Source organism: Cavia porcellus, unplaced genomic scaffold (assembly GCF_034190915.1).
Source record: "Cavia porcellus strain 051 isolate PalLab524CR breed Dunkin Hartley unplaced genomic scaffold, mCavPor4.1 scaffold_5, whole genome shotgun sequence".
Classification (NCBI taxonomy): domain Eukaryota; kingdom Metazoa; phylum Chordata; class Mammalia; order Rodentia; family Caviidae; genus Cavia; species Cavia porcellus.
Genome location: NW_026947488.1, coordinates 16,257,848 through 16,276,182, shown reverse-complemented (window position 1 = coordinate 16,276,182; position 18,335 = coordinate 16,257,848). Strand labels below are relative to the sequence as shown.

Below are 18,335 nucleotides of genomic sequence, written 5' to 3'. Positions count from 1 at the left end.
ATCCCAGGCATGCAGGGATCATTCAACACATGAAAATCAATTAATGTAATGTACCATATCAATAAAGCCAAAACTAAAAATCACATAATGGTTTCTATAGATGCAGAAAAAGCTTTTGATAAGGTCCAACATTCATTCATGATAAGAACCTTACAGAAAATTGGAATAGATGGTCTTTACCTCAGTATAATAAAGGCCATCTATGACAAACCAACAGCCAGCATCATGTTAAATGGCCAAAAACTGAAGGCCTTTACCTTAAATTCAGGCATAAGACAAGGATGACCCTTATCACTGCTTCTATTCAACATAGTACTAGAATTACTAGACAGAACAATTAGACGACAGAGAGAAATAAAAGGAGTAAAGATAGGAATAGAGGAAGTTAAATTATCATTATTTGCAGAGGATATGATACTCTACATAGAAGACCCCCAAAACTCCATTGGAAGACTCCTAGGTATAATAAATAAATTCAGCAATGTAGCTAGATACAAAATCTATACTCAAAGATAAATAGCATTTCTATACACTAACAACAAAATCACTGAGAGAGAAATAAGAGAAGCCACACCCTTCTCAGTAGCATCCAAAAAAATGAAATACTTAGGAATTAATCTCATGAACGAAGTAAAAGATCTATACAGGGAAAATTACAATACCCTGAAAAAGAAATTGAAGATGATCTCAGAAAATGGAAAGACATCCCTTGTTCATGGATAGGAAGAATAAAAATTGTGAAAATAGCCATTTTCTCAAAACTGTTATAACAGATTCAATGCAATCCCAATGAAAATACCATCAATATAATTCATAGGTTTGGAGAAGTCATTTCTAAAATTCATCTGGAACCAGAAGAGACCTAGAATAGCAAAGGCAATCCTAAGCAGCAAACACAAGGCAGGACGCATCTCAATCCCTGACTTGAAGTTATACTACAAATCTACTGTAATAAAATCAACATGGTACTGGAATAAAAACAGATCTGAAGGTCAATGGAATAGACTAGAAGATATAACAACTACAAACACATTCAACCACCTTATCTTTGATAAAGGGGCCAAATGTTCACTGGAAGAATGATAATCTCTTTAATAAACGATGCTGGAAAAACTGGCTCTCCATACGCCAAAAACTAAAATTAGACCTTTGCCTATCCCCATGTTCTAAACTAAAATCTAAATGGATCAAAGATCTCAATACTAAAACAGAAACACTAAATCTGTTGGAAGACAAAGTAGGTAAAATCTTGAAGACATAGGGGTAGGTAGAGAATTTATGAACAGGAATCAAACCACACAGGAAATACTTCCCAGAATCAATAACTGGGATCACATCTTATTAAAAAGTTTTCTGCATGTCAAAAGAATTCTCCAGCACAGTGAAAAGAAAACTCACAAACTGGGAAAAAAATCTTAGTGAACTGCCCCTCAGACAAAGGACTTCTGTCTAAAACATATAAATAATTTAAAAAAATCAGACCCCCAAAATTCAAAGACCCCATCCAAAAATGGGCATCTGAGATGAATACACAGTTCTCAGATGAAGAAATACAAATGGCAAATAAATATATGCAAAAATGTTCATCATCATTACTCATTAGAAAAATGCCAATTAAAAGCACACTGAGATTCCATCTTACTCCTGAAAGAATTGCCAGAATCAAGAAAACTACCTACAGCAAATGCTGGAGAGGCTGTGGGGAAAAAGGAACTCTCGTGCACTGTTGGTGGGAGTGTAGACTGGTGCAACCATTGTGGAGGTCATTTCTCAAAAGCCTGGGATTGGATGTCCCATTTGACACAGCTATTCCACTTCTGGGCGTATACCCAGAAGAACTGAAAACATCATACCACAGTGATATATGTGCACCCATGTTTATAGCAGCACAATTTTTAATAACCAGATCTTGGAAACAACCCAAGTGTCCATCAACTGAGGAATGGATAAAAGAGTTGTGGTATTTTTATTCAATGGAGTACTACTCATCTATAAAGAAGGATCACATTGAGATATTTATAAATAAATGCAAGCAACTTGAGACCATACTCATAAGTGAAAGAAAACAAACTCACATGCATGAAACCACAGTCTCCCTGGTGTAAGAAATGGTAAGAGTACTTATGAGTATATGGTAATCTTGATTCCCCCTTACATTGCTTTGAGGCTCTATCATATTTTCATTCATTAGTTGGAATGATTTTATCCTGGTTTGTTTGATTTTATTGTCTGTGATGGTATGAACACCTATTTTGAAGAAAATAGGACATTATAATAGCCAGTGATGATTTAATACCATCTTGATTTGAAGTCCTACCATGCTTTTGTTCTTCTGTTTCCATTGGTTCTATCATGTTGTATCTTATTGGATTTTATTATGTGTGATAGTATAAACAAATATTTTATGGAAAATGAGACAATATAGTAGCCATACTATATGAATGAATACTTTCATTCTCTTGAATGGTTTTGTACTATTTTGTTATGTTTGATACTATTGTATATGAAGGTATGCTCAACTATTTCAAAAAGAGACATGGTAGCTGTTTCTATATTGGGTTGTCTTGTGGTGAAATACTGTGTTGGCTAAATTGTTCTGTTCTTATCTGCTTTGTTCTGTCCTCTTTTGTCTTAATCTCTTTAAAATAAAAAAAGTTTTAAAAGATATATCCCACTATAATTGTGTTTGTATTTATCTGACTTTGTGGCATGTAGTATTTGTTTTATGATGTTCAGCTCTCTAGGACTTGGTGCACATATGTATACAACTGTTATCTCATCCTGTTAAAATGTTCCCTTAACAAATAGTGATTCTCCTTGCCTCTTCTGATCAGTTTGGTTTGAAGTCAACTTTGACAGAAAATAGGCTCGCTACTCCGACTTTGTTTGGCTACCATTGCATGAAATGTTGCTTTCCATTCTTTGATTTTTAGTTTATGGATGTCTTCTTGGATTAAGTGTGTTTCTTATACACAGGATACCACTGGTTTTTAAAAACCAGCCTGCTAATCTATGTCTTTTGACCAAGGAGCTGAGGCCATTCATACAGAGCGTTATTAATGAGAGGTGTTGACTTGTCCCTGTCATTGCATTATTTTCTCGTCACTGACCCCTTCTCCCCTTAATAAGCAACGTGTCATGTAACAGCAGGGTTCACCCTAATAACTTCACCCTAACTTGATTCCTCTGTCTAGAAGCCTGTCTAGGGGTGGGGATTTAGCTCAGCAGCATAAATGCTTGCCTGGAAAGCACAAGATCATGAATTTGATCCCTGGTACAAAAAAAAAAGCCCATCTACAAATAAGGCCACATTCAGAAGTATTAGAAGTTAGGCCTCTCTGGGTTCTTTATGAGATGTCAAAATTTAACCCACAACAGCCAATTAAGTTGCAGAGCACAAACCTAGGATAGAGTTCAAGCCTTTGTCTTTGGGGAAGACTGAAAATTTAAAGGTCATACTTTTCAGGCAGGTTGCAAGATCTAAATCCCAGGCCGGGCCTCATTTGGAGTTCACAGGAAGAAGAAGAGCTCATCAAGAACAGTGGAAGAGGGACAGAGAGAAAGGGAAGCCAAGCTACACTGGTTATCAAGCCACCGGCACTGCGCTTGGAGTGTAAGCCATGAGGATTCTGGAGCACAGTCTTCTCTGATCCAGCTTCCTTCTCTGTAAAATGGAGTCATATTATCTGCCCCAAGAAATTCAGTGTTGTATATTACATTGCTTGTGGTGCTGGACTGTTTTGAATGCCACAGGGCAATGCAACTTATTTTAAATCATATGTAGTTGTAGTTCACTTGTCTCTTGACTGCTTTCCCAGTGTGTTGTCTATTCACTAAAAATACAAGTAGCATTTCTCGTAGCATCACCAGCTCGGGTCTGCCCTCTGGTTCCCCAGAAGGGCCACAACTTCCCTTCTAAATGGAGTATAGACTTTTTCAATGGGATCTTAAACTTGCCTTGCTTCCTTGAGAGCCTCAACAGGGTTTAGACTGTGGAAAAAGTTCTCCCATTGTAACTTGCACTTTACTTTCTCATTGGCCCCTCAAGCTCGTGGTGGGGTGATTCTCTTTGGAACCAGAAGTGGTGAGCCCTAAAAGTCACTCTTAAGAAGGGCTCTACTGCCTCCTTGTGGTAGCATGGAGAAGTACAACCTTCACCTTCAGCCACAGGCATTTCACCTTGGAAAATTCAACTCTTGTAGAGATGTCTGGATGCCTGTGTGGTTTTTTGTTTTGTTTGTTTTTTGTTTTTTTAGACAGAACCTCAGTTCAGGAACGTTGAAAAAACAGGTCTCTATCAAAGTGCAGGACTGTGCAGACATTGTCTCCAGAAGCTTCTTAACTTGGTTTGTGGAAGGAAGAACAATCAGCTTCCATCTTGGCTCCAAGACTAGTGACCTGGAACTGCAGCCAGCAACCTGGATTGTTCACCTACCTTCTCAGACACCTGCCCTCCTGTGGGCCTCATCATAATCAGCACGTGTACTAAAATTGGACTGATACAGAGAGGAGTAGCTTGGCCACTGTGCAAGGATGACACAGAAATTCATGTAGAGCTCCACAGTTTAAAACATTTTCCTGTCCTGTGGAGGTTTGTGTGCTATTCGTCAGATCTGTGACCTCAGAATGGTTTGTTTATCCCAACAACCATGATACGTACAGCATTTGAACTCCTGGCACATTATAGAACTGTTGGTGGGGACAGGCCTTGCTGAGGGCCTCTCACTGTAGGCGGCTGATGTGGGGTGAGCAGAGTTGGATATGTGGACAGTATCTTGTCTGAGATTGGCCGCAGGGGCAAGGAAAAAACAAGAAGTGTCATTTATTTATGTGCCCTTTTATTAGACAATGCGTATTTTTTTCTAAGCACCTCTTGTATGCTAAGTACTGGGGTAGGGTTGTCACACTTGCACTGTTTAAGCAACTTTAATGTGAATGTATTACTGTCCCCATCTCACCAAAGAAGAAACTGAGGTTCCTGAGAAGTATGGCAATTTTCCAGGAGTCATAAAAGCCGGATGTTGGGGACTGAAGTTGAAATCTCGATCCAATTCCAAATCCTGGTCTCTGCCTCCTACAGCCTCTTACAACCGAGGTTTCATCCCAGACCAGTTGGAACTCGGGTCCCCAGGTGACTCAAGTGTAGCCAAGGTTAACGAGTTGACCTCATTTAGAAACAGTGCCACAATTTATTTTCTCTTTTTAAGATTGCACATATTGGAGCTGCAGATTTAGCTCAGGGGTAAAGCGCCTGCCTTGCAAGTGCGCAGTCGCGAGTTTGATCCCTGGTACCGATAAAAAAAAAAAGAAAGAAAGAAAGATTCCACATATTAGGGGGGAACGTGATACTTGTTTTTCTGAGTCAATTAGAAGAAGACACACTATTATTAGATAAAGAAGGTGTAAGCGGTGCAGAAGTAGGTAGTGAGGGACGGATATTCTGTCAGTTAGGGTTCACTAGAGAAACTGACAGCATGAAATAAACGAGTTTACTTATTTATTACATCAGGGATTTACTAGGCATCATAGTGATGGCCACCCGTGGACTCAGGCAGAAGAATAGTAAATGCCGCCCACTCCTGGACAGCCAGAGAATCTAGCCAAAGGTTGACAGCTTGGAGCTCACTGTAGGATTTTCCTTTCAACTTTTTTTATTAGTGTATGTTTGCAGTATGTAATTACCACATTCCTTGTAGGAAATTGGTACATGTGCATAACACCTTTTTTTAAACTATATTTTTTAATAGTACATATTTGTAGTATATGTTGATCACATTCATCAAAGGGAATTTGTATTTGTACATAACATATCTGAATCTTTTCCCCATTCCCCCCTTCAATCCTTCTTCCCTCTCATTTACATTTGTTCCCATTTGACTCTGTTTTCCCTCCATTCTCTTCCTCTTCCTCTCCATCCCTCCCTCGCTCCTCCCTGCTCTCTTGTTGCACTTCTTACTTGAACATGTTCTTCCTTCTTGTCAGCATCTATCCTCCACTAGGCCCCTTATTTACACTTTGTTTTCCTCACACAAAAGAAATGATGCATTAGTTAAACGTATGTGTCCAATTTATTTCACTTAAGATTATGGTCTCTGGGCTGGGGGTTTATCTCAGCAGCACAGCACCTGTCTGGAAAGCACAAGGTCCTGAATTTGACTCATAATACCAAAAAATAAAAGATTATGGTCTCAAGATCCACCCAGTTTCCTACAAATGATTCAAGTTTATCTCTTTTCTTGGCAGAGTAGCATTCCATTGCATATAAATACCACATTTTCTTTATCTGTCTACCTTTCAATGGGTGTATAGGCTGTTTCCAAGATTTAGCTGTTATAAACTCTGTTGCTATAAACATGACTATGAACACATGACTGTGATGTGATGCTTTTACTCTTTCAGGAAGATAACTAGAAGGGGAATAGCTCAAATAGAACCTTTAGTTTAAATACTTTGAAACTCTCCATACTGATTTCCATAGTGGATGTACCGATCTATACTCTCACCAGCAATGGAGAGGAGCTCTTTTCCCCCCAGAGCCTTGCCAACATGTGTCAGTGGTTGATTTCTTCACAGTAGCCATTCTTTCTGGAGTGAGATGGAACTTCAATGTGTTTTGATTGTATTTTTCAAATAATGCAAATGAATGGTGATGTGTAGCAGTTTTTCATGAAATTGTCATCTTCATTTATCATAGAATATCCTGTTTATCAATTTTGAGATAAAATAGAGATTAGAAACAACACTAAAGGACAAAGGAAGATTACCCAAGGTTTGGGAAACCGGGGAAAAAGAGAGAAGGAAAAGAAAAAAAGGAAAAATCAAAAACAAGAACAAAGCAGAACAAAGCCAAACCCTGACCCCATCCCTAACCCTGGTCCTAACCAGCGGTGAGTTCTTTGTTGAGCTGCTGTAGGACTCAGTGGGCAGAAAGTGGTGGCAGCTTTTCACAAGGCAACTGTGTGCTGGCAGCAAGAACAACAAAAGTGAAGCCAGCCTGGCTTTCAGAAAGCCCTGGCCTATTGGAAGTAAAGAAAGATTACAAACTTCATGCAGATGACTGTCATGAAAAACAAGAATTCTTCAATGATCTTTGAAAGAAGCCTCTTGAAAAAAAATCCAAATGAATTCTATTACAAAATGATTTGGCTAAAGATCCAGGTTGGAGTTCACATTACTAAGGAAACTAAAGAAGAATTAACTCTAGGACAGCTAATGAGGACTCAAGATGTCAGATACATAGAAATGAAAATGGTTGCAGAAGCTAAGAAAATCTCAGAGCGCCATCTGCTGGATATTCAGGGAAAGCAACAGAATAAGCATGCATTCTGTTTGACACGCAAAAAGAAATCGAACGGTTTGACGTTGCCACCTGCAAGCAGCCTTGAAAACTAATTTAGATTGTTTAACAGATCCACGATAGAGACCTCGGAGAAGGAAAAAGTGAAGATAGTTACCCACCAAACTTGACCCAAGTGGATAGATAAAGAAAAACAAAAGCAACGTAACTGGCTGACACAGCTGATTAAGGAGAGGAGAAACTGTTGTTGCATAGAAAATTCAAATGCAAAGATCTTATGGATAAAACTCAAAAGGTGAAGGTGGAGAAAGAAATAGCGAACGCCCAACCACTTAGAAGGTTCAGAGTGGCCAGAAAAGCTGGAGTGCTATAGGTAAGCCTTACCGTTCTGCATCAAAAATAATTCCATTTTTGGTAATAGCTTCAAATTCCATTGGTTCAAATGGCATGGTCTTCCTGTTTATAACCATGATTTATTATTGATAAATCATGATTTATTATTATTTTATGTCATTCTATGAGCAATATTAATGCCCCTTCCCCCATGTCACTGTTTTTGGTTTGAAATCTGTATTAATATTTTAAGACTGATTTTTAAAGATCGCAATTAGTCTTAATTTGTTTTATACAGTACTTACACTTTTCCACTATGAAAGTTATATGATCTCATTACAACAAAGTAGAAAATAGATGAATTCATTCTAATTCAATGCTTATCCAAGAACAACAAGTAATTATTACATATTAGGAGCTAGAACTCCTGAGGCAACCAGCTGCCATGAGCATTCTGGTTTACATCATTCATTTTATAAAACTGTGCATTTGTTTTTATTTATACTTTTGTGTTATGTAGAGGTAATTTTAACAAACAATTTTATATCCAAAAACCCTATAATGTCTACACTTGTGAAAAAAGCAAAAACAAATTAGCAAGAAGAAAAAGCAAATGAACAATAAAAACAAAGAAAACAGAAATTTCTCTGTGGTTTCAAGCCTGTGGAGCATAATTTCACTAAGCGAATTCTGGTACGGATCACCTTGGGTGACTCTGACTCGGCTGCCAAAGTTGCAATCTTCTTAGAAGTACAATTATGGTAGTTACAACTTTTTGTTTCCTTTTTACAAAGTAAGAAGTAGGAAAAGAAGTACACACTATGACGTGGTGGGCCATCATGCAAAACAAAACACAAAGGCAAACTTCACCATGGCCTGTTCTCTTTATAAAATCTGCTCCTCAGGTTAATGACCAGTCTAGGCCATCTTATTAAAAACCCGCTTGAGTTCCCATAAAAAGTCCACATGCAGGGCTTTGGGAACTGTCCTCTGTATGTGTCCTGGGATTTGGTAATTAACAGGCAGCACCTACTTCTCCAGTCAGTTTTGCCACACCCTAACTTCCTGTCTCATTTTCCCATGAGAAATACAAATACCCATAATTCTTTTTTTCCCCCATAGTTCCTTAAGGGTGCTGAGACAGTGGAAGCCTCTGTCTTCTATAGCTTATTCTGCCTGAAAGCAGCTATAGGCCCTACATACTGGGGATTATGTGCTCTCAACTACGTTGGGATGTTGTGGCTTCCTGGCTGGGTTGAAGGAAATAAACCTGCCAGAAGACAATGAGAAAACACTGTTGAGCTGTCTGTTCAGTGGGAGAAGGAAACTGTTCTATAAGCCCAAATATGAGGAGAAAGACATATTTTGATGTGACTTGTGGATGACAATGTATGTCAAAGTGGGAGGGCAGATAAGTTATTAAAAGCCTAAGAGCTGTACACTTAGCAAGAGTACCCACCTACAGGCCTTAATTAAAAATGGAAACCTCAATACAGGTGCTCACATAAGCTGTGATGAATTAGGGTCACTCATGACTCTACTTATTTGCTCCCAGAGCAATACTGGAGTCTTCTTTTCCGAAGAGGAGCCTCAGATCATCCAGAGCTTCGTAGGAATAGTGTTCTTCTTAGTCCTGTGGTAATTCTAGGGACTGTTTCCATGTAACATTTTTATAGTTTGTCACTGCATCCTTTGAGGAAGGACGAGATGCTTCCTCAGGAAATGAGGATAAAGGCTAAGATCTTTAGGGGTTGTGGGGCTGCTCTTCTTGCCTATCAGCCATTTGATTCCCAAGGAAACTTTAGACATGTCTCTGGGGTCCCTTGAAATGAGTGCCAGTGACCTGCTTGAGAAGACAAAATACCTCTAAGAGTTGTAGAATTTCTGTTTATGTTTTATAAGTGATTGCTTATTAGTCAGCAAGCTCCTTCTTTCAAGATTGTTGCATGGACATACAACACCAGGAAGGCATATTTGGAGTCAGGACAGTTATAGCTTCCTGCCTTTCTCAATGCCTAAGTAAGACCTATTAGCTCCGCCTTTTGAACAGAGATCTGTGGGTGAAGTTGACCTCAGTGACACATTTTGAACTGACAACTGCATAATCTTCCTTTTTTTAATTTTAAAAAGGGTAAGATTAAACATAACAAAAAAGAACAAAACAGATCATAAAGAAACAATTTTAAGAAACACGGATTTCAAAGCAAGTCCACTGGAGATCTTCACTGTCTATCATATTGTCTCTAGTTTTCTTCCAAATAGTTGTCCCCATCTTCATACACAGTGAATACATACTAAACATTATAGTACTAATCTAATCAGAACAGGATGATGAAGACTTTTTAGGTCTTCAAGACCTGACACTGGGGAACTCAACAATGGCTGCCATAATGTTTCTCATTCTCTTTGAAGTAGCTGTCCTTATCTTTACATATGCTGACATTAAACATAAGAGATTAGACTAATATCACTCTGAATAGTGAATAATAGTATTGCTAGATTTCGTATCATAATGCTACAGAATTATCACGGGGTATCTTAGTGTCTCTTCTTCTTCAGAGTATCTGTTCATTACATCATGCATTATATAATCTGTTCCTGTTAACTATTTAGAAATTCTCCACATGTGTGAATCTCTACATGTATACCTATCCTTTCTGTATTACAGGGAAAAATAAATCAAAACAAGACAGCAAAATAAATTCCTAGAAAAACATGAAATGAAAAAGATACATAAAACCACAATATTAGGTGATCTACAGTAGCTACTATGCTTTCTCTTATTTTCAATAGAATTGTCTACATCATCAGACATAATATAATTGAACATAGCATTACATAGCAATTTCAATAAAAACACAACATTGAAAACATTGTAGGACTTCAAAAGCAGTGAATAATCAAACCGAAATGGGTATCTAATTACATCTTGTCATCTTCAGAGTAGTTGTCTCTACTCTTAGACTTGATACTATCAAGCATACCAAATTCGAATAAAATCAGTCAAGACAAAACAGCAATCTAACAAACCAGCTTCAAATAAGATCAGTCATAATAGGACAATGTAAGTAATACAGAGCTTCAATTTAAGTTAATAGGAAATTAAGGATATTTACCGTAGTATATACTGTTATTTTTGGGATAGTTGTCTGTGCTCTCAAATCTAGTATGAGTAGACAGACCAGAACAAAATAAAAATCAAACTAAACAGAGAGATAAGACTACTGTGGCTTTTAAATCCTGATACACTATTAACAATGTCCTCTGCCTTCCTTTTTTAGGCAGTTCCTCCCCTTTCTGTTTCTCAGGGTGCTTTGTATATATTGGGTCCCACTAACTCCTTTAGTTTTTAGAGTAGGGGGCAACCTGTTATCTATCTGAGTGGTGCTGAATCTTTTTACCCCGGAGCTTGATCTTGAGCTGTGTTCCTTTACTTACTAAAGCCACAAGGTTTTCCTTCCTTATAGCCGTTTAGTTCTCCACTGCACAAAAGTGTCATGACTTTCTAACTTATCTGTAGCTGCTGGATGAGTTGTCTCTATTTCTCTCTGGTTCCCTGTTACATACGGCATCATTTTCTCATTTTTGACTTTCAGTTTATTAACCCTCTTTCAGGGTTAGTATATTTTCTATTCAGAGCATCTCCATGGATCCTTTTAATGTCCTTCTTGGACAAATCCACTCCTATCAGTGAACCGTGCCTCCTCAGGTATGGTTGGAGGGGCAGGTCACTGATGTCCTGCCTGCTTGTATAGATTTGGGAGATCATTTGTTCACAAGCATGGCTATCGTTTGGGCCACCAGAGGCCAGCTTAAGAGTACTGTAAGTTTTTATAATAACTTCAGGAATGCCTAAGAGCGTGGGCTGATTCTAGGTACATTATTCTTCTATTAACTACAAATAACCTTTTGTCTCCAGAATAGCCTTGACCTTAAGTGAAGCAGAACTGCTAATCTCTGCCCTAAAGCTAATTTTGGCAGCTTTTTCTGTTAGCCTAGCTGTAGCTGCTACTACACTCAGGCAAAGCGGTAATCCTGCAGCACTCCATCTAACTTTTTGAAAATGATGACACTGGAAAGAGTTCTTGTACTAGTTTTTGGGTCAAGACATCCAAAGCAATTCTTCTCTTTTCTGATATGTAGAGGAAGAAGGGCTTCTTTTAGTCAAGTATTCCATTACACCATGTAAAAGGATCTGTCTGCTAGCTAAGTAGGTCAGGAAGACCCAGCATGTTCTGAACAGTACTATCTATTTTGCCCTTTGTTAGAATTTGAAAATATCACCTAATTTTGCTGGTAAATATCTTCCTAGCAAGGTGTAATAGATAATATATTCCTTTTTCTCCCCGCCCCCAGGCCTCATATAATATGGATGCAGCTGAATCTCGTGTTTGTGGTTGGTTTGCTGTATAGCCCTGGGATTGGCGATGTGAGTGTTCCACCTGCCTCGGGTGGAGAGATGATAGGATGTGCAGGTGGGAAGAAGGTGTGTCTCACTCTTCCACTTTCACTTTTGCTGTTTTCAGCCAGCCATGAATGGCAGCCCGCCATGCTACCCTGCTGCTCAGCACCAGCTAAGTATGGACTGAATCCCCCGATCTATAAGAAATAAACCTTTCCTTCTCTAACTTGGGCATCAGGTACTTTCTCTCAACGATGAGTAAAAAGTAACTAAGACACAAGGAGTGGAACACTGTGGGACAATTAGACACTCGCAGTAAACGTTTGGCCTTCATAGTGACATGTCAGGACAGTAGTCAAGAATCTCTGACTAGGGGTTCCCTCCTATTCTGACTATGACAATAGCTCGAAAGGAGAGTTGTCCAGGGACAGAAGTCAAAGCAGAATGAAGTCACTGAATGGGCTCACCTGTGATGTCTAGCATTACCCAGGGTTTTCCACAGCAGATGGTAATATCTGTGGATGGGGCATTGTAGGTTCTCTTGGATCTCTTTAGAGTAGGAAATGAGGGTTTGGGTTGGCCTGTCCCCTCTCTGGGAGCAGGAATAGTCAACTTTCTAATGCCATAAGTCTGGCATACTGGCTGACTCTCACTTAGAGCAGGGCTCAGGCAGTGTGTTGGTGTAGTAGCATGCCCAGTGCCCATATTTCTTATTCTCCATCATCCTTGGGTTTCCCTTAGGTGACTTGGCTGAGTTTAAACAATTGCCAATTGCAACAGCTATAATCTTATCCTTTATCTTTTTACTCTTGTCCAGGTCCTGATTGTTGAATGCAGAAAAGGCTATGTTGAGCAATTGAGTCATAAGTAGACCTATCTGAAGCTTATTCATTAAACAAATGGAAGAGACACACATATCTCTGAGAGACAGGTTTGGCACGAAGGACAGGCCCACCAAACTATCACTCTCTTTCCTGAGTGTCACCCTAAATACCATAGTTTCTGAGCTTTTCCTGAGATAAAATGTCCTAACAGCCTGAGCATCAGGGATTTAATCCCACCTTCTAAGTTTTAAGCAGAAATGATTTATCTGAAAAATCTAATAGTTTAAGTTGCCATTTTATAGCCATCTCTTAATTTATGCTGAACGCAAACCATATTGCAATAGTGGATAAGCTGCTCATATTTAGACTATAAGGATCGAATCTTGTTTTGTAGTTTTTAACATACAATTAGAGAAAAACACACAGAAATCAACACTTTAACATCTTCATCTTAAACTTATTCGAAGCTTTGAGAATATAATCTAAACCTTTTGGGGATAGATATTGAGTTAACTATAGTTGCTTAAGATGTAGTATGCCTTCAAGACCTCTCTCATGTCTCTCTTTTGGAAACATACACAAAGAAAAGGAAAAAAGAAAAGAAGACAGGATCTCAGTGTCAGATTTTCTAAGTGAAAACCTGCTCTGCTTTTCAGTGCTGGAGCTGACCAGGACACTTCTGCCACATTACTGTAGCATCAGAGCCACCTATGACTGGCAGCCACTCTGATATCCCATGGTCAAATTTCCTAAGTGAAAGCCAAGTGTAACTGGCAGTTCTACCTTGTCACCACAGGGTCAGAGCCACATGTGACTAGTCACTCCGGCCAGCTACTGTAGGGTTGGATCTGTCCATAAGAGGGCAGGTCTGCCTTGTCTGAATTCATGGCTAGTCCATACATTCCTATGAGTGTTCACAAATTTGTTGCTCATGTCCAGAACAAGACTCAGTGTTCCTAGCACATAGCTCCTCTAATCTTCATCAACAGATTAGGAAGGCAGAAAAAGTTGTGTTCAACAACTAAGCTTTACTCCAAAATTTACCACAAATATCTTTACCTCTAGGGAATTGTAACATCCCAAGAATTCAGAGGGTTTAAAAAATCTGGAGATGTCACTTAGTAACAACAAATTGCATACCATTTTAAATAGGGAGATAAATTTAAGGTCAAATTATCATAAGAATGCCAGAACCAAATAAAGTGGAAGGAGGGATCAAGCTAGCATTACCAAAGTGATCCTGTGAGGCTGGAGAAAAAACCACCTATAAAGCAGGATTAGAAATCAGCCTAGGACCCAGGAAGGTCATGAAAAATAGCTCAGAAGGGCTGAAGTGGAACTAACACATGACTTTCTTTGTTTCCTCTGATCAGTTTTGGCTTGAAACCCACTTTGTCTGAAATTAGGATAGGTACCTGTGCTTTTTTCCAGACTCCTGTTGCATAGAACGTTGTTTTCCATCTTTTGATGGGGTGTGTGGCCTGATACAAGCAAGAAAATATAATATGGGGCTACACGCTGCTCCTCCTCCTCCCATATGGTGGAAAGGTGGATGAGGGGGTTTCCTTCTTCCTCCACAGGCACCAGCATGCTAGTTACACTCAGAATGGTTAAAGACTTTCTAAACTTCAACATCCCCATCAGTTCTTTGCAACTTTTAGCTCCCTGTCAGCCAATATCGGAAAATGTTAAAAGATTTGAGATGTCCAACAGATGAAAAGGCTTTAAGTAGGAAAGAAGAAGAAGAAGGAGGAGGAGGAGGAGGAGGAGGAGGAGGAGGAGGAGGAGGAGGAGGAGGAGGAGGGTGTGTGTGTGTGTGTGTGTGTGTGTATGTGTGTTGTGTGAAGAAAAAGGGGAAAACAGTGGGTTTCTTCTCATTTGAACCAAAAGATGTTACCAGATCCTGAGAATAGCATTAGTTATCATCTGAATGACTATTTGAACCTGCCTGACTTAGGAAATGTTTCCACTGAAAGGGTAAATAAAATGCAAAATCTTCACTAGATATTGTGAAAGGGTAAGAAACTGCTCAAAGAGGAAAAAATAACTCAGATAAGGAAAAGGAGGAAATATTTCCAGCAACCCAAGCAGAGGAGACATGACATCAGATGGAATGAATTTATGTCCTTCAGTTTTGAGAGATGTTGGGAGGGGATTTGAAAAGCAGTTTGGACGGTCTCCATGCATCTAAAATGGTTAGGGCCCAATGATGTGTGTGATTTAAGGGCAGTGTTATCTTAGCTGTTCTCTCAAAGGCTAATGTTCGCCATGATGTTTTAGGACCATGTCTATATGTTGCATCTAATTTTTGTAGGTTTCTCATAGCAGTTGTATGGAAGACTTTGCTTGAAAAAAATGCATGTGTCTATACGCATCTGTATCTCCCTGGTGAGCACATTTTAGTTACATCTGAGCCAGCAATGGGGTATGTTGACCTCAGAGAGTACCTAGTGAGGCTGCTACAGATCATACAGGGTAGCTCTCGACACCTTTCCCCATATTTTGAGGGAGCCAGTGTCTCTTATCTTTGATGCTTTTATATGTAAGGTCTCATTTTCCTAATGGCTTCAGAGCCTCTAACTTCTGAAAGGAAAAATCTTAAGGCTACAGAAGTTTGTACACAGGGAAAGAGAATAACAGAAATAAGAAACCAGCAAAAAATTCTCAAGGATATTCTAAAAATAGGTGAGGTCAACCAAGCCGAAAACCCTGTAGAATTAAATCACCAGGCAAGGTGGGCAGTTAAGGGAAGTGGTGGAGGAGGAATCAGCAACAGAAAACAGTACAATGGCAGGACTAAGTCAGCATATTTCAGTAAGAACTCTCAATGCAAATGGTCTCAGTTCCCCAAGAAAAAAACAGATTGGGGGAATCGGTCAACAAAAAACATCCAGTGATATACTATAGAGACATATATTTAACCCGCCCCAAATCAAAAGGTAGAAAATAACATTCCATGCAACAGGAATCTGAAGGAAAACAGGAGTAGCACTCCTAACTTCAGACAAAGTGGGTTTCAAGCCAAAAATGATCAGAAGAAATGAATGAGGTCACATAATGGTTAAGGGGACAATTCAACAGGTAGATAAACATACTGTGCCAAACATTGGTGTGTCCAACTTCATAAAACAAACATTACTGAATTTAGAAGATCAGGTATACATTGGCACAGTTATAATGGGAGACGTTAATACCCCACAAATAGACATAGCAACTAGGCAAAAAATCAACAATGAAACATCAGAGTTGAACCAAACCTTTGAGCAAATATACTTAATGGGTATCTACAGAGTGTTCCAACAACAATAGAATATACATTCTTCTTAGCCATACCTAGGATTTTCTCCTAAATAGACTGCATTTACTTAAGTAAATGCAAAAGAATTAAAATATCACATGCATATTATCTGGTTATAGTACAATTAGATTAGAAATAAACAGCTAAAGAAACCACAGAAGTTATACAAACACATGGGAATTAAACAATATCCTCTCGAATAATCAGTTGATCACAGAATAAATCAAAGAAGAAATTAGAAAATTTCTAGACTCTACCAATAATGTTATTACAACATATGGAACCTATGGAACACAGTAAAAGAAGTTTTAAGAGGCAAACTTATAGTTGTAAATGCTCACATAAGAAAAATGAGTAGCCAAAAAATAATTTAATTATGCAATCTAGTGTTCTAAGAAAAATAAGAAAAGTACAAATCCAAAGCTAGGACAAGGAAGAAAATTATTAAGATCAGAACAGAAATTAATAGAATTGATTCAAAAATACAAAGATTTAATGTATCAAAGAAGTAGTTCTTTAAAAAATAAACAAAATTGGTAATCCTCTAGCCAATCTTTTTAAAAAATTTTATTTAAAGAAAAAAAATAAAACAGTAAAAGGGTACAAGTAAAACAGAATTTCAAAAAAATAAACAGTAAGAAATCACTAGTTAATAGATTACATATTAAAATGCAATAAGATACAACATATAAAAACAATGGAGACAGAAGAACAACAGTTTCATGGGACTTCAAAACCAGATGATATTAAATCAGCACTAGCTATTATGATGTCTTGTTTTCTTCAAAATAGCTGTTCATATCATCACAGACAATAATATCAAACAGCCCAGAATAAAACCATTCCAATTAATGAGTGAAAACTTTATAAGGCTTCAAAGCCATATAATGAGGAATCATGATTATCACATACTTTTATGTATTTGTATCATTTCTTACACTAGGGAAACTATTCGGTATTCATACATGTGAGTTTCATTTATTTCACTTATGAGTATGGTCTCAAGCTGCGTCCATTCATTTATAACTATCTCAATGTGATCATTCTTTATAACTGAGTAGTACTCCAATGAATAAAAATACTACAACTCTTTTATCCATTCCTCAGTTGATGGATACTTAGGTTGTTTCCAAGATCTGACTATTACAAATTGTGCTGCTATAAACATGAGTGCACATATATCACTGTGGTATGATGCTTTCAGTTCTTCTGGGAATATGCCTGGAAGTGGAATAGCTGGAACAAATGGGACTTCCAATCCCAGCTTTTTGGAAATCTCCAGACTGACCTCCACAATGGTTGCACCAGTCTATACTCCCACCATTTTATCATGTTGTTTCTTATTGGATTTTATTATATGTGATAGTATAAACAAAATTTTTTATAGGCAAAGAGATAATATAGAAACCATTGTTCATTTTTCTGTTAGCTGGTTCTAAATACCCTGTAATACTTTCATCCTCTTGAATGGTTTCACACTGTCTTGATATGTTTGATGCTATAGTATACGAAGTTATGCTCAAATATTTCAAGGAAAGAGATTCTATGGTGACTACTATTATGTCAGATTATCTTGTGGTGAAATACTATATTGCTTAAATTGTTCTGTTCTGACCTATATTGTTATGTTGTTGTCCTCTTTTATCTCAATCTCCCCTTTTTTAAAAATGTATTTATTTTATTATTATTATTTTAATTAAGGGGAAAAATATAAAAAATTAGCAGGATATATTATAGTAACTTTTTTGATTTCCTATTAACTTAATTTGAAGCCCTGTATTGCTCTCACCATCTTGTTTTGACTGATTTTACTCTATTCTGTTTTGTTTGATAGTATCAAGTCTGAGGGTATAGGCAACTACTTTGATTCAATAAGATTCACTGTGATGCCCATTCTGGTTTGACTATTATCTTCTTTTGAAGTCCTGTAAGGTCTCCAATGTTTAGTTTTTATTGGTTTTGTTCTGTACTGTTTTGTTCAATTTTATTGTACCTGATGATATAGGCAATTATTTTAAGGTAGCAAGAGACATTATGGTAACCATTGTTGATTACCTTGTATTCTGTTTTTACATCATGTTCTATGTCCATCCTTTGTTTTGACTGACTGCTTTGTTTTGTCACATTTGGTTTTATTCTCTTCCAAAAAAAGTAATAAGAACTTTGGGAATAATAAAACCC

At 37.9% G+C, this 18,335-nt stretch overlaps 1 non-coding gene and 1 pseudogene across 1 annotated transcript; both read left to right on the top strand.

The window, feature by feature from the left end:
- Positions 1 to 18,335, top strand: part of LOC100724642 (probable U3 small nucleolar RNA-associated protein 11) — a 70,678-nt pseudogene that overhangs the window by 27,400 nt on the left and 24,943 nt on the right.
- LOC111756191 (U6 spliceosomal RNA) lies at positions 4,458 to 4,568 on the top strand. The gene has a single exon (XR_002790667.1). It is a non-coding gene; the product is annotated as a U6 spliceosomal RNA (small nuclear RNA).